We start from the raw sequence: 13,359 nt of genomic DNA, 5'->3' as shown, positions 1-13,359 counted from the left end.
CACATTTTTTCCAATCTGTTCCCATGCTCCCTTTTTTTCCCCTCTGTTCTGCTGTGTTCCAGACTGTTCCCCAATTTTTTCCAATCTGTTCCCCCTGCTCTCTTGGTTCCCCTCTGTTCTGCAGTGTTCCCCACGGTTCCCCACTTTTTCAAATGTATATCCCCTGGTCCTTTGGCTCCCCTCTGTTCTGCAGTTTTCCCCACGGTTCTCCACTTTTTCCAATCTGTTCACCCTGCTCCACTTGCTTCCCCTCTGTTATACAGTGTTCATCACGGTTCCCCATTTTTTCAAATCCGTTCCCCCTCCTCCCTTTGGTTCTCCTCTGTTCTGCCGTGTTCCCCACGGTTCCCCACTTTTTCCAATCTGTTCCCCCTGTGCCCTTTCTTTCCCCTCTGTCCTGCATTGTCCTTCGCGATTCCCCAATTTTTCCAATCCGTTCCACCTGCTCCCTTGGTTCCCCTCTGTTCTGCCGTGTATCCCACGGTTCTCCACTTTTTCCAATCTGTTCCCCCTGCTCCGTTTGGTTCCCCTATGTTCTGCAGTGTTTCTCAAGGTTCCCCATTTTTTCCAATCCGTTCCCCCTGCTCCCTTTGGTTCCCCATTGTTCTGTATTTTTTCACATGGTTCCCCAATGTTTCCAATCTGTTCCCCCTGCTCCATTCGGTTCCCCTCTGTTCTGCAGTGTTCCCCATGATTCCCTTCTTTTTCCAATCCCCTTCCCCTGCTCTTTTGGTTCCCCTCTGTTCTGCAGTGTTCCCCACGTTTCACCACTTTTTCGAATCTGTTCCCCCTGCTTCCTTTGGTTCCCCTCTGTTCTGCAGTTTTCCATACAGTAACCCACTTTTTCCAATACGTTCCCCCAGCTCCCTTTGGTTCCCCACTTTCCTGCAGTGTTCTACACGGTTCCCCCCTTTTTCCAATCCGTCCCCCCTGATCCCTTTGGTTCCCCTCTGTTCTGCAGTGTTCCCCACGGTTCCCCACTTTTTCCAATCTGTTTCCCCCGCTCCGTTTGGTTCCTCACTGTTCTGCATTTTTCCACACCGTTCCCCACTTTATCCAATCCGTACCCCCTCCTCCGTTTGGTTCCCCTCTGTTCTGCAGTGTTCCCCACGGTTCCCCTCTTTTTCTAATCAGTTGCCCTTGCTCCTTTGGTTCCCCTCTGTTCTGCAGTGTTCTCCACGGTTCCCCATTTTTTTCCAATCTGTTCCCCCTCCTCCTTTGGTTCCCCTCACTTCTGCAGTTTCCACACCGTTCCCCACTTTTTCCAATCTGTTCCCCCTGTTCCCTTTGTATCCTCACTCTTCTGCATTTTCAACACTGTTCCCCACTTTTTCCAATCTGTTTCCCCCGCTCCCTTTGGTTCCCCACTGTTCTGCAGTGTTCCCCACTTCTGCACTATTTTCCAATTTGTTCGCCGTGCTCGCTTTGGTTCCTCTCTGTCTGCACTGTTCTTCACTGTTCCCCACTTTTTCCAATCCGTTCCCCCTGCTCTCTTGGTTCCCCTCTATTCTGCAGTGTTCCCCACGGTTCCACACTTTTCCGAGTTCTTCCCTCTGCTCCCTTTGGGTCCTCTCTGTTCTGCAGTGTTCCCCATGGTTCTCCACATTTTTTCCAATCTGTTCCCATGCTCCCTTTTTTTCCCCTCTGTTCTGCTGTGTTCCAGACAGTTCCCCAATTTTTTCCAATCTGTTCCCTCTGCGCCTTTGTTCCCCTCTGTTCTGCAGCTTCCCCAAGGTTCTCCACATTTTTTCCAATCTGTTCCCCCTGATCCCTTTGGTTCCCCTCTTTTCTGCAGTGTTCCCCAAGATTCCCCACTTTTTCCAATCTGTTCTCCCTGCTCCCTTTGGTTCCCCTCTGTCCTGCAGTGTTCGCCATGGCTCCACACTTTTTACAATCTGTTCGCCGTGCTCTCTTTGTTTCCCTTCTGTTCTACAGTGTTCCCCACAGTTCCCCACTTTTTCCAATGTATACCCCCTGCTCCCTTTGTTTCCTCACTCTTCTGCATTTTCCACACTGTTCCCCACTTTTTCCAATCCGTTCCCCCTGCTCTCTTGGTTCCCCTCTATTCTGCAGTGTTCCCCACGGTTCCACACTTTTCCGAGTTCTTCCCTCTGCTCCCTTTGGGTCCTCTCTGTTCTGCAGTGTTCCCCATGGTTCTCCACATTTTTTCCAATCTGTTCCCATGCTCCCTTTGGTTCCCCTCTGTTCTGCAGTTTCCCCACGGTTCTCCACATTTTTTCCAATCTGTTCCCCCTGCTCCCTTTGGTTCCCCACTTTTCTGCAGTGTTTCCCAGGATTCCCCACTTTTTCCAATCTGTTCTCCCTGCTCCCTTTGGGTCCTCTCTGTTCTGCAGTGTTCCCCATGGTTCTCCACCTTTTTTACCAATCTGTTCCCATGCTCCCTTTTTTTCCCCTCTGTTCTGCTGTGTTCCAGACTGTTCCCCAATTTTTTCCAATCTGTTCCCCCTGCTCTCTTGGTTCCCCTCTGTTCTGCAGTGTTCCCCACGGTTCCCCACTTTTTCAAATGTATATCCCCTGGTCCTTTGGCTCCCCTCTGTTCTGCAGTTTTCCCCACGGTTCTCCACTTTTTCCAATCTGTTCACCCTGCTCCACTTGCTTCCCCTCTGTTATACAGTGTTCATCACGGTTCCCCATTTTTTCAAATCCGTTCCCCCTCCTCCCTTTGGTTCTCCTCTGTTCTGCCGTGTTCCCCACGGTTCCCCACTTTTTCCAATCTGTTCCCCCTGTGCCCTTTCTTTCCCCTCTGTCCTGCATTGTCCTTCGCGATTCCCCAATTTTTCCAATCCGTTCCACCTGCTCCCTTGGTTCCCCTCTGTTCTGCCGTGTATCCCACGGTTCCCCACTTTTTCCAATCTGTTCCCCCTGCTCCGTTTGGTTCCCCTATGTTCTGCAGTGTTTCTCAAGGTTCCCCATTTTTTCCAATCCGTTCCCCCTGCTCCCTTTGGTTCCCCATTGTTCTGTATTTTTCCACATGGTTCCCCAATGTTTCCAATCTGTTCCCCCTGCTCCATTCGGTTCCCCTCTGTTCTGCAGTGTTCCCCATGATTCCCTTCTTTTTCCAATCCCCTTCCCCTGCTCTTTTGGTTCCCCTCTGTTCTGCAGTGTTCCCCACGTTTCACCACTTTTTCGAATCTGTTCCCCCTGCTTCCTTTGGTTCCCCTCTGTTCTGCAGTTTTCCATACAGTAACCCACTTTTTCCAATACGTTCCCCCAGCTCCCTTTGGTTCCCCACTTTCCTGCAGTGTTCTACACGGTTCCCCCCTTTTTCCAATCCATCCCCCCTGATCACTTTGGTTCCCCTCTGTTCTGCAGTGTTCCCCACGGTTCCCCACTTTTTCCAATCTGTTTCCCCCGCTCCGTTTGGTTCCCCACTGTTCTGCATTTTTCCACACCGTTCCCCACTTTTTCCAATCTGTTCCCCCTTCTCCTTGGGCTCCCCTCTGTTCTGCAGTTTTCCCCACAGTTTCCACTTTTTCCAATCTGTTCCCCCTGCTCACTTTGGTTCCCCTCTATTCTGCAGTATTCTATACAGTTCCCCACATTTTCCAATCCGTTGCCCCTGCTCCCTTTGGTTCCCCTCTGTTCTGCAGTGTTCTCCACGGTTCCGGACTTTTTCCAATCCGTTCCCCCTGTGCCCTTTCTTTCCCCTCTGTCCTGCATTGTCCTTTGCGATTCCCCAATTTTTCCAATCCGTTCCACCTGCTCCCTTGGTTCCCCTCTGTTCTGAAGTGTTCCCCATGATGCCCCTCTTTTTCCAATCCCTTTCCCCTGCTCTTTTGGTTCCCCTCTGTTCTGCAGTGTTCCCCACGTTTCCCCACTTTTTCGAATCTGTTCCCCCTGCTCCCTTTGGTTCCCCTCTGTTCTGCAGCTTTCCATACAGTAACCCACTTTTTCTAATCCGTTCCCCCAGCTCCATTTGGTTCCCCTCTTTCCTGCAGTGTTCTACACGGTTCCCCCCTTTTTCCAATCCGTCCCCCCTGATCCCTTTGGTTCCCCTCTGTTCTGCAGTTTTCCCCACAGTTCCCACTTTTTTCCAATCTGTTCGCCCTGCTCCCATTGGTTCCCCTCTGTTCTGCAGTGTTCCCCACAGTTTCCCACTTTTTCCAATCCGTTCCCCCTGTGCCCTTTCTTTCCGCTCTGTCCTGCATAGTCCTTCGCGATTCCCCAATTTTTCCAATCCGTTCCACCTGCTCCCTTGGTTCCCCTCTGTTCTGCAGTGTTCCCCATGGTTCCCCTATTTTTCCAATGTATACCCCCTGCTCCCTTTGTTTCCTCACTCTTCTGCATTTTTCCACACTGTTCCCCACTTTTTCCAATCTGTTTTCACCGCTGCCTTTGGTTCCCCACTGTTCTGAAGTATTCCCCACTTCTCCACTATTTTCCAATTTGTTCGCCATGATCGCTTTGGTTCCTCTCTGTCTGCAGTGTTCTTCAAAGTTCCCCACTTTATCCAATCCGTACCCCCTCCTCCGTTTGGTTCCCCTCTGTTCTGCAGTGTTCCCCACGGTTCCCCTCTTTTTCTAATCAGTTGCCCTTGCTCCTTTGGTTCCCCTCTGTTCTGCAGTGTTCTCCACGGTTCCCCATTTTTTTCCAATCTGTTCCCCCTCCTCCTTTGGTTCCCCTCACTTCTGCAGTTTCCACACCGTTCCCCACTTTTTCCAATCTGTTCCCCCTGTTCCCTTTGTATCCTCACTCTTCTGCATTTTCAACACTGTTCCCCACTTTTTCCAATCTGTTTCCCCCGCTCCCTTTGGTTCCCCACTGTTCTGCAGTGTTCCCCACTTCTGCACTATTTTCCAATTTGTTCGCCGTGCTCGCTTTGGTTCCTCTCTGTCTGCAGTGTTCTTCACTGTTCCCCACTTTTTCCAATCCGTTCCTCCTGCTCTCTTGGTTCCCCTCTATTCTGCAGTGTTCCCCACGGTTCCACACTTTTCCGAGTTCTTCCCTCTGCTCCCTTTGAGTCCTCTCTGTTCTGCAGTGTTCCCCATGGTTCTCCACATTTTTTCCAATCTGTTCCCATGCTCCCTTTTTTTCCCCTCTGTTCTGCTGTGTTCCAGACAGTTCCCCAATTTTTTCCAATCTGTTCTCCCTGCGCCTTTGTTCCCCTCTGTTCTGCAGCTTCCCCAAGGTTCTCCACATTTTTTCCAATCTGTTCCCCCTGATCCCTTTGGTTCCCCTCTTTTCTGCAGTGTTCCCCAAGATTCCCCACTTTTTCCAATCTGTTCTCCCTGCTCCCTTTGGTTCCCCTCTGTCCTGCAGTGTTCGCCATGGCTCCACACTTTTTACAATCTGTTCGCCGTGCTCTCTTTGTTTCCCTTCTGTTCTACAGTGTTCCCCACAGTTCCCCACTTTTTCCAATGTATACCCCCTGCTCCCTTTGTTTCCTCACTCTTCTGCATTTTTCCACACTGTTCCCCACTTTTTCCAATCTGTTTCCCCCGCTCCCTTTGGTTTCCCTCTGTTCTGCAGTTTCCCCACGGTTCTCCACATTTTTTCCAATCTGTTCCCCCTGCTCCCTTTGGTTCCCCTCTTTTCTGCAGTGTTTCCCAGGATTCCCCACTTTTTCCAATCTGTTCTCCCTGCTCCCTTTGGTTCCCCTCTGTCCTGCAGTTTTCCCCACGGCTCCACACTTTTTCCAATCTGTTCGCCGTGCTCTCTTTGGTTCCCCTCTGTTCTACAGTGTTCCCCACAGATCCCCACTTTTTCCAATCTGTTCCCCCTGCTCCCTTTGGTTCCCCTCCGTCCTGCACTGTCCTCCATTGTTTCGCAATTTTTCCCATCTCTTCCCCGTCCTCCTTTGGTTCCCCTCTGTTGTGCAGTGTTCCTAACGGTTCCCCACTTTTTCCAATCCGTTCCCCCTGCTTCCTTTGATTCCCCTCTGTTCTGCAGTGTTCCAAACACTTCCCCACTTTTTCCAATCCGTTCACCCTGCTCCTGTTTTTTCTCCACTCTTCTGCATTTTTCCACACTGTTCCCCACTTTTTCCAATCTGTTTCCCCCGCTCCCTTTGGTTTCCCTCTGTTCTGCAGTTTCCCCACGGTTCTCCACATTTTTTCCAATCTGTTCCCCCTGCTCCCTTTGGTTCCCCTCTTTTCTGCAGTGTTTCCCAGGATTCCCCACTTTTTCCAATCTGTTCTCCCTGCTCCCTTTGGTTCCCCTCTGTCCTGCAGTTTTCCCCACGGCTCCACACTTTTTCCAATCTGTTCGCCGTGCTCTCTTTGGTTCCCCTCTGTTCTACAGTGTTCCCCACAGATCCCCACTTTTTCCAATCTGTTCCCCCTGCTCCCTTTGGTTCCCCTCCGTCCTGCACTGTCCTCCATTGTTTCGCAATTTTTCCCATCTCTTCCCCGTCCTCCTTTGGTTCCCCTCTGTTGTGCAGTGTTCCTAACGGTTCCCCACTTTTTCCAATCCGTTCCCCCTGCTTCCTTTGATTCCCCTCTGTTCTGCAGTGTTCCAAACACTTCCCCACTTTTTCCAATCCGTTCACCCTGCTCCTGTTTTTTCTCCACTTTTCTGCATTTTTCCACACCGTTCCCCACTTTTTCCAATCTGTTCACCCTGTGCCCTTTCTTTCCCCTCTGTCCTGCATTGTCCTTCGCGATTCCCCACTTTTTCCAATCCGTTCCACCTGCTCCCTTGGTTCCCCTCTGTTCTGCAGTGTTCCCCACGGTTCCGCAATTTTTCCAATGTATACCGCCTGCTCCCTTTGTTTCCTCACTCTTCTGCATTTTTCCACACTGTTACCCACTTTTTCCAATCTGTTTCCCAAGCTCCCTTTGTTTCCTCACTCTTCTGCATTTTTCCACACTGTTCCCCACTTTTTCCAATCTGTTTCCCAAGCTCCCTTTGGTTCCCCACTGTTCTGCAGTATTCCCCACTTTTCCACTGTTTTCGAATTTGTTCGCCGTGATCGCTTTGGTTCCTCTCTTTGTGCAGTGTTCTTCACAGTTCCCCACTTTATCCAATCCGTTACCCCTGCTCCCTTTGGTTCCCCTCCGTCCTGCACTGTCCTCCATGGTTTCCTAATTTTTCCAATCTCTTCCCCGTGCTCCTTTGGCTCCCCTCTGTTGTGCAGTGTTCCGAACGGTTCACGACCTTTTCCAATCCATTCCCCCTGCTTCCTTTGATTCCCCTCTGTTCTGCAGTGTTCCACACTGTTCCCCACTTTTTCCAATCCGTTCACCCTGCTCCCGTTGTTTCTCCATTCTTCTGCATTTTCCACACCGTTCCCCACTTTTTCCAATCTGTTCCCCCTTCTCCTTGGGCTCCCCTCTGTTCTGCAGTTTTCCCCACAGTTTCCACTTTTTCAAATCTGTTCCCCCTGCTCCCGTTGGTTCCCCTCTATTCTGCAGTTTTCTATACAGTTTCCCACATTTTCCAATCCGTTACCCCTGCTCCCTTTGGTTCCCCTCTGTTCTACAGTGTTCTCCACGGTTCCCGACTTTTTCCAATCTGTTCCTCCTGCTCCCTGTGGTTCCCCACTGTTCTGCATTTTTCCACACAGTTCCCCACTTTTTCCAATCCGTTCCCCCTGCTCTCTTGTTCCCCTCTATTCTGCAGTGTTCCCCACGGTTCCACACTTTTCCGAGTTCTTCCCTCTGCTCCCTTTGGGTCCTCTCTGTTCTGCAGTGTTCCCCATGGTTCTCCACATTTTTTCCAATCTGTTCCCATGCTCCCTTTTTTTCCCCTCTGTTCTGCTGTGTTCCAGACAGTTCCCCAATTTTTTCCAATCTGTTCCCCCTGTGCCTTTGTTCCCCTCTGTTGTGCAACTTCCCCACGGTTCTCCACATTTTTTCCAATCTGTTCCCCCTGATCCCTTTGGTTCCCCTCTTTTCTGCAGTATTCCCAAGATTCCCCACTTTTTCCAATCTGTTCTCCCTGCTCCCTTTGGTTCCCCTCTGTCCTGCAGTGTTCGCCATGACTCCACACTTTTTACAATCTGTTCGCCGTGCTCTCTTTGGTTCCCCTCTGTTCTACAGTGTTCCTCACAGTTCCCCACTTTTTCCAATGTATACCCCCTGCTCCCTTTGTTTCCTCACTCTTCTGCATTTTCCATACTGTTCCCCACTTTTTCCAATCTGTTTCCCCCGCTCCCTTTGGTTCCCCTCTTTTCTGCAGTGTTTCCCAGGATTCCCCACTTTTTCCAATCTGTTCTCCCTGCTCCCTTTGGTTCCCCTCTGTCCTGCAGTGTTCTCCACGGCTCCACACTTTTTCCAATCTGTTCGCCGTGCTCTCTTTGGTTCCCCTCTGTTCTACACATTTCCCCACAGTTCCCCACTTTTTCCAATCTGTTCCCCCTGCTCCCTTTGGTTCCCCTCTGTTGTGCAGTGTTCCTAACGGTTCCCCACTTTTTCCTATCCGTTCCCCCTGCTTCCTTTGATTCCCCTCTGTTCTGCAGTGTTCCAAACACTTCCCCACTTTTTCCAATCCGTTCACCCTGCTCCCGTTGTTTCTCCACTATTCTGCATTTTTCCACACCGTTCCCCACTTTTTCCAATCTGTTCGCCCTGCTCCCATTGGTTCCCCTCTGTTCTGCAGTGTTCCCCACGGTTCCCCAATTTTTCCAATGTATACCGCCTGCTCCCTTTGTTTCCTCACTCTTCTGCATTTTTCCACACTGTTCCCCACATTTTCCAATCTGTTTCCCCCGCTCCCTTTGGTTCCCCTCTGTCCTGCAGTGTTCTCCACGGCTCCACACTTTTTCCAATCTGTTCGCCGTGCTCTCTTTGGTTCCCCTCTGTTCTACAGTGTTCCCCACAGTTCCCCACTTTTTCCAATCTGTTCCCCCTGCTCCCTTTGGTTCCCCTCCGTCCTGCACTGTCCTCCATGGTTTCCCAATTTTTCCAATCTCTTCCCCGAGCTCCTTTGGTTCCCCTCTGTTGTGCAGTGTTCCGAACGGTTCCCGACCTTTTCCAATCCGTTCCCCCTGCTTCCTTTGATTCCCCTCTGTTCTGCAGTGTTCCAAACACTTCCCCACTTTTTCCAATCCGTTCACCCTGCTCCCGTTGTTTCTCCACTATTCTGCATTTTTCCACACCGTTCCCCACTTTTTCCAATCTGTTCGCCCTGCTCCCATTGGTTCCCCTCTGTTCTGCAGTGTTCCCCACGGTTCCCCAATTTTTCCAATGTATACCGCCTGCTCCCTTTGTTTCCTCACTCTTCTGCATTTTTCCACACTGTTCCCCACATTTTCCAATCTGTTTCCCCCGCTCCCTTTGGTTCCCCTCTGTCCTGCAGTGTTCTCCACGGCTCCACACTTTTTCCAATCTGTTCGCCGTGCTCTCTTTGGTTCCCCTCTGTTCTACAGTGTTCCCCACAGTTCCCCACTTTTTCCAATCTGTTCCCCCTGCTCCCTTTGGTTCCCCTCCGTCCTGCACTGTCCTCCATGGTTTCCCAATTTTTCCAATCTCTTCCCCGAGCTCCTTTGGTTCCCCTCTGTTGTGCAGTGTTCCGAACGGTTCCCGACCTTTTCCAATCCGTTCCCCCTGCTTCCTTTGATTCCCCTCTGTTCTGCAGTGTTCTCCACGGTTCCCCATTTTTTTCCAATCTGTTCCCCCTCCTCATTTGGTTCCCCTCACTTCTGCAGTTTCCACACCGTTCCCCACTTTTTCCAATCTGTTCCCCCTGTTCCCTTTGTATCCTCACTCTTCTGCATTTTCAACACTGTTCCCCACTTTTTCCAATCTGTTTCCCCCGCTCCCTTTGGTTCCCCACTGTTCTGCAGTGTTCCCCACTTCTGCACTATTTTCCAATTTGTTCGCCGTGCTCGCTTTGGTTCCTCTCTGTCTGCACTGTTCTTCACTGTTCCCCACTTTTTCCAATCCGTTCCCCCTGCTCTCTTGGTTCCCCTCTATTCTGCAGTGTTCCCCACGGTTCCACACTTTTCCGAGTTCTTCCCTCTGCTCCCTTTGGGTCCTCTCTGTTCTGCAGTGTTCCCCATGGTTCTCCACATTTTTTCCAATCTGTTCCCATGCTCCCTTTTTTTCCCCTCTGTTCTGCTGTGTTCCAGACAGTTCCCCAATTTTTTCCAATCTGTTCCCTCTGCGCCTTTGTTCCCCTCTGTTCTGCAGCTTCCCCAAGGTTCTCCACATTTTTTCCAATCTGTTCCCCCTGATCCCTTTGGTTCCCCTCTTTTCTGCAGTGTTCCCCAAGATTCCCCACTTTTTCCAATCTGTTCTCCCTGCTCCCTTTGGTTCCCATCTGTCCTGCAGTGTTCGCCATGGCTCCACACTTTTTACAATCTGTTCGCCGTGCTCTCTTTGTTTCCCTTCTGTTCTACAGTGTTCCCCACAGTTCCCCACTTTTTCCAATGTATACCCCCTGCTCCCTTTGTTTCCTCACTCTTCTGCATTTTCCACACTGTTCCCCACTTTTTCCAATCTGTTTCCCCCGCTCCCTTTGGTTCCCCTCTGTTCTGCAGTTTCCCCACGGTTCTCCACATTTTTTCCAATCTGTTCCCCCTGATCCCTTTGGTTCCCCTCTTTTCTGCAGTGTTCCCCAAGATTCCCCACTTTTTCCAATCTGTTCTCCCTGCTCCCTTTGGTTCCCATCTGTCCTGCAGTGTTCGCCATGGCTCCACACTTTTTACAATCTGTTCGCCGTGCTCTCTTTGTTTCCCTTCTGTTCTACAGTGTTCCCCACAGTTCCCCACTTTTTCCAATGTATACCCCCTGCTCCCTTTGTTTCCTCACTCTTCTGCATTTTCCACACTGTTCCCCACTTTTTCCAATCTGTTTCCCCCGCTCCCTTTGGGTCCTCTCTGTTCTGCAGTGTTCCCCATGGTTCTCCACATTTTTTCCAATCTGTTCCCATGCTCCCTTTTTTTCCCCTCTGTTCTGCTGTGTTCCAGACTGTTCCCCAATTTTTTCCAATCTGTTCCCCCTGCTCTCTTGGTTCCCCTCTGTTCTGCAGTGTTCCCCACGGTTCCCCACTTTTTCAAATGTATATCCCCTGGTCCTTTGGCTCCCCTCTGTTCTGCAGTTTTCCCCACAGTTTCCACTTTTTCCAATTTGTTCCCCCTGCTCACTTTGGTTCCCCTCTATTCTGCAGTATTCTATACAGTTCCCCACATTTTCCAATCCGTTGCCCCTGCTCCCTTTGGTTCCCCTCTGTTCTGCAGTGTTCTCCACGGTTCCGGACTTTTTCCAATCCGTTCCCCCTGTGCCCTTTCTTTCCCCTCTGTCCTGCATTGTCCTTTGCGATTCCCCAATTTTTCCAATCCGTTCCACCTGCTCCCTTGGTTCCCCTCTGTTCTGAAGTGTTCCCCATGATGCCCCTCTTTTTCCAATCCCTTTCCCCTGCTCTTTTGGTTCCCCTCTGTTCTGCAGTGTTCCCCACGTTTCCCCACTTTTTCGAATCTGTTCCCCCTGCTCCCTTTGGTTCCCCTCTGTTCTGCAGCTTTCCATACAGTAACCCACTTTTTCCAATCCGTTCCCCCAGCTCCATTTGGTTCCCCTCTTTCCTGCAGTGTTCTACACGGTTCCCCCCTTTTTCCAATCCGTCCCCCCTGATCCCTTTGGTTCCCCTCTGTTCTGCAGTTTTCCCCACAGTTCCCACTTTTTTCCAATCTGTTCGCCCTGCTCCCATTGGTTCCCCTCTGTTCTGCAGTGTTCCCCACAGTTTCCCACTTTTTCCAATCCGTTCCCCCTGTGCCCTTTCTTTCCGCTCTGTCCTGCATAGTCCTTCGCGATTCCCCAATTTTTCCAATCCGTTCCACCTGCTCCCTTGGTTCCCCTCTGTTCTGCAGTGTTCCCCATGGTTCCCCAATTTTTCCAATGTTTACCCCCTGCTCCCTTTGTTTCCTCACTCTTCTGCATTTTTCCACACTGTTCCCCACTTTTTCCAATCTGTTTTCACCGCTGCCTTTGGTTCCCCACTGTTCTGAAGTATTCCCCACTTCTCCACTATTTTCCAATTTGTTCGCCATGATCTCTTTGGTTCCTCTCTGTCTGCAGTGTTCTTCAAAGTTCCCCACTTTATCCAATCCGTACCCCCTCCTCCGTTTGGTTCCCCTCTGTTCTGCAGTGTTCCCCACGGTTCCCCTCTTTTTCTAATCAGTTGCCCTTGCTCCTTTGGTTCCCCTCTGTTCTGCAGTGTTCTCCACGGTTCCCCATTTTTTTCCAATCTGTTCCCCCTCCTCATTTGGTTCCCCTCACTTCTGCAGTTTCCACACCGTTCCCCACTTTTTCCAATCTGTTCCCCCTGTTCCCTTTGTATCCTCACTCTTCTGCATTTTCAACACTGTTCCCCACTTTTTCCAATCTGTTTCCCCCGCTCCCTTTGGTTCCCCACTGTTCTGCAGTGTTCCCCACTTCTGCACTATTTTCCAATTTGTTCGCCGTGCTCGCTTTGGTTCCTCTCTGTCTGCACTGTTCTTCACTGTTCCCCACTTTTTCCAATCCGTTCCCCCTGCTCTCTTGGTTCCCCTCTATTCTGCAGTGTTCCCCACGGTTCCACACTTTTCCGAGTTCTTCCCTCTGCTCCCTTTGGGTCCTCTCTGTTCTGCAGTGTTCCCCATGGTTCTCCACATTTTTTCCAATCTGTTCCCATGCTCCCTTTTTTTCCCCTCTGTTCTGCTGTGTTCCAGACAGTTCCCCAATTTTTTCCAATCTGTTCCCTCTGCGCCTTTGTTCCCCTCTGTTCTGCAGCTTCCCCAAGGTTCTCCACATTTTTTCCAATCTGTTCCCCCTGATCCCTTTGGTTCCCCTCTTTTCTGCAGTGTTCCCCAAGATTCCCCACTTTTTTCAATCTGTTCTCCCTGCTCCCTTTGGTTCCCATCTGTCCTGCAGTGTTCGCCATGGCTCCACACTTTTTACAATCTGTTCGCCGTGCTCTCTTTGTTTCCCTTCTGTTCTACAGTGTTCCCCACAGTTCCCCACTTTTTCCAATGTATACCCCCTGCTCCCTTTGTTTCCTCACTCTTCTGCATTTTCCACACTGTTCCCCACTTTTTCCAATCTGTTTCCCCCGCTCCCTTTGGTTCCCCTCTGTTCTGCAGTTTCCCCACGGTTCTCCACATTTTTTCCAATCTGTTCCCCCTGATCCCTTTGGTTCCCCTCTTTTCTGCAGTGTTCCCCAAGATTCCCCACTTTTTCCAATCTGTTCTCCCTGCTCCCTTTGGTTCCCATCTGTCCTGCAGTGTTCGCCATGGCTCCACACTTTTTACAATCTGTTCGCCGTGCTCTCTTTGTTTCCCTTCTGTTCTACAGTGTTCCCCACAGTTCCCCACTTTTTCCAATGTATACCCCCTGCTCCCTTTGTTTCCTCACTCTTCTGCATTTTCCACACTGTTCCCCACTTTTTCCAATCTGTTTCCCCCGCTCCCTTTGGGTCCTCTCT

This window comes from Narcine bancroftii, unplaced genomic scaffold (assembly GCF_036971445.1).
Source record: "Narcine bancroftii isolate sNarBan1 unplaced genomic scaffold, sNarBan1.hap1 Scaffold_157, whole genome shotgun sequence".
Lineage (NCBI taxonomy): Eukaryota > Metazoa > Chordata > Chondrichthyes > Torpediniformes > Narcinidae > Narcine > Narcine bancroftii.
The sequence above is the reverse complement of the archived record's forward strand: the minus strand, read 5'-3'. Positions refer to the sequence as shown.